At 40.0% G+C, this 3,269-nt stretch overlaps 1 protein-coding gene across 1 annotated transcript in view; it reads left to right on the top strand.

Moving 5' to 3' along the window:
• Nucleotides 1-3,269, top strand: part of LOC106882032 (L-threonine dehydratase catabolic TdcB) — a 41,979-nt gene that overhangs the window by 11,911 nt on the left and 26,799 nt on the right. The gene's annotated exons all lie outside the window — the stretch shown is intronic.

The following is a 3,269-nucleotide window of genomic DNA, read 5'->3' as shown; positions in this document are numbered from 1 at the left end:
TGTGTCTGCGTGTGTTTGTATGTGTGTGGGGTGTTTTTGTGGGGGAAGGATGTTTGTGTGGGTCTGTGCGTATGCTTGTGTGTTTATATGATTGTATGTAGGTGTGGGTGAGTGTTTGTTGTGTGTGTTTGTGTGTTTGTGTTTGTGTGTGTGTGTGTTTGTGTGTGTGAGGGTGTGTGTGTGTTTTTTTCGGGGGGGGGATGTGTGTGCGCACGCGTGTGCATGTTTTATCTGTTACTTGTTTCAGTCACTAGACTGCGGCCATGCTGGGGCACCATCTTGAAGAATTTTAGTGGAAGGTATCGACCCCCACTACTTATCTTCTTAAGCCTACTACTTATTCCATCGATCCATTTCGCGGACGCGCTAAGTTACGGGGGGTATAAACACACCAACACCAGTTGTCAAGCGGTGGTTGGAGACAAACACACATACACACATACGACAGTATTCATTCAGTTTCCGTCTATCAAAATCCATTTGCAATGTCTTGGTCGTCCCGAAGCTATAGTGGCAGACACTAGCTAGAGGTGCCACGCTATGGGACTGAACCCGCAATTATGTGGCCGAGAAATAAACTTCTTACTACACTCCACTAGGCTATACATATATATATATATTTACACACACACATACACACACACACAAACACACACATTTATATATATATATCTGTGTGTGTGTGTATTTATGTGTGTGTGTTTGTGTGTGTGTATGTATGTGTGCGTGTGTGTGTGTGTGTCTGTGTGTCTGTGTGTCTGTGTGTCTGTGTGCGTGTGTGTAATGTTTTTTTACCACTATAATGCAGGGGCCAGTCATTATTGTTGTATGGTGACTAATGTGCCTCATATACTCTGAGAGCTATGCGAGCGGAGAGCATGCTTCTAGGGGAGTATTCCACGATGGGCAGTTCGAAAATAATGGTCGGACAAATATAGACCATCTTTTTCCAGTGGTTAAAAGGAATTTGATAGGAGTGACATTCCTATCTAGAAAATAAAAAGTTACGGATGCATCAGGAACAATTCAAAACCTAGAAGACGTGGGAGAAGAAGGCCTTCTCTCAGAGAAGAACTGAAGCTCACAAGAGAGGCAGCAAACAGGACGCCCTAAAATATATGGAAGGCGGGTTACAGAGGCAGGAGTGAAAAAACAGAAATCCACTTGGAAAGACGAGGAAGGCGGCCCAGATTTGAGAACACTAGGAAAAAGTCATTGATGGCTTAAGCTTGATAGGGAGCGAAAGGTTTAAGAAGATTCCGCCATGTTGCAAACACTACCCTTCTTCTGGTTCCCCAAGAATTCAAAGTAGGAAAGACTCACCGTATTGTGTTCTTAAAGGAATCAAGAAAGGAGAAGATAATGAAGCTAAATATCAAAGTTCGAAGAGGAAGAAATGGTCATCAGATCAGAAGTTACAGAAGTAGAATCTAATTTTAATTATCCATGCAGTTGTGCATCAGTGAGTAAAAGAAGACGGGGTTTTCAGGAAGTTAATCGATTAAAAGATGAAGAGGAATGTCATTAGCATTAGGAGAGAGTTGGTACTTGGAGACTTTTATCTGAAAGAAGAAGCAAGATATGTGTAGTCAAAGGTGGAGAGCTGGCAGAAACGTTAGCAGGCCGGGCGAAATGCTTAGTGGTATTTCGTCTGCCGCTCCGTTCTGAGTTCAAATTCCGCCGAGGTCGACTTAGCCTTTCATCCTTTCGAGGTCGATTAAATAAGTACCAGTTACGCACTGGAGTTGATGTAATCGACTTAATCCCTTTGTCTTTCCTTGTTTGTCCCCTCTGTGTTTAGCCCCTTGTGGGCAATAAAGAAATAAGAAACGTTAGCACGCCAGGTGAAATGCATAGCGGTATTTCGTCTGTCTTTACGTTCTGAGTTCAAATTCCGCCGAGGTCGACTTTGCCTTTCATTCTTTCGGGGTCGACAAATTAAGTACCAGTTGCGTACTGGGGTCGATCTAATCGACTGGTCACCTCTCCCAAAATTTCGGGCCTTGTGCCTAGAGTAGAAAAGATATGTGTGGTCAGTTGGGCTGAAGTGCCAAGGAGTTGAAATAAGTAGGAGTGAGAATAGAACGTTAACATGAAACTACTTACGAAAATATTCTTCATGTCAAATATAATTCCTATCGATAGATGTCTGTGCTGTTTATCATCTCTCCACTCCAACGAACTTGAGAAATTGTGTAACTATGGAAGATCGGAATACTATAATTACATTTACTTCTACATTGCTTTGAAAGAATATCAAATCGGCTTCACTATTTGGTACATTATTTTATCGCCCCCCCCCCCAGATGTATAAAAGTTAAAGGTGACCTCAGTAGGTATTTAGCTGGGAGTGTAATTGGCCATAATTCAATCCTGCAGGCATTTTTTTTTTCTGACGTTGTAACAATTCTATCATTCCATTCACATTCAAACAATACAAGTTACACCGTAGAAACAAAAAGAAATAAAAGATACAGAGAGGGAAAAACTGGATAGTACTCTGATATTACGCGGCTATTTAGACAGGGCGTCGTTAGTTTAGTGAATAAGTACAAGCTAAAAACCAACCCGGGGACGAAAGAACAAACTGACAGATAAATAAGTATGTATGCATGTATGTATGTATGTATGTATGTATGTATGTATGTATGTATGCGTGTGTGTGTGTGTGTGCGTTCGTGCGTGCATGTGTGAGCGTGTAATATTTTGTAGACAGGCTTAAAATGCAAGCATTGCCCTCATGAAGCACATCCACTTATTTCAGTATTCCAAATGCGTAATAGTTGTTATATTTGTGGGCGATATGCATAAGAGTTGAAAATGCTGGAAAATATTTTATGCAGAGCAATAATATCAAAATAGAAGATCGTAAAATGTTTTGATATTATTCAATATTACAAGTGCTTTATTTACCAACAAGAATTACAAAATTATACCCGCAGTAGAAAGCATGGAAGATATTTCCTATTAAAAATTTTTCAGACATAGAATTAAGCCCCACTATGTTAATATTATTTGATTCTCTGTTTGAAGAATTACTAATGGGAGGTACCTTACATGTTTTCTATTACATGTACCATAGTGTAATTCCTGTTAGCAAATGAAACGCGTGTAATGGGGAACAGATGATAACAAAAAATTTCCCAATATCCTGTTTTGATATATGTCTTTATGTATGCATGTGTGTGCATGTATAAATATATTAATATACATATGCTCACACATATATTTAGAGGAAAAGAGAGAGAGAGAGAGAGAGAGAGAGAGAG

The sequence above is a fragment of the Octopus bimaculoides genome, chromosome 7 (assembly GCF_001194135.2).
Source record: "Octopus bimaculoides isolate UCB-OBI-ISO-001 chromosome 7, ASM119413v2, whole genome shotgun sequence".
NCBI classification, from domain to species: Eukaryota; Metazoa; Mollusca; class Cephalopoda; order Octopoda; family Octopodidae; genus Octopus; species Octopus bimaculoides.
The sequence above is the reverse complement of the archived record's forward strand: the minus strand, read 5'-3'. Positions and strand labels throughout refer to the sequence as shown.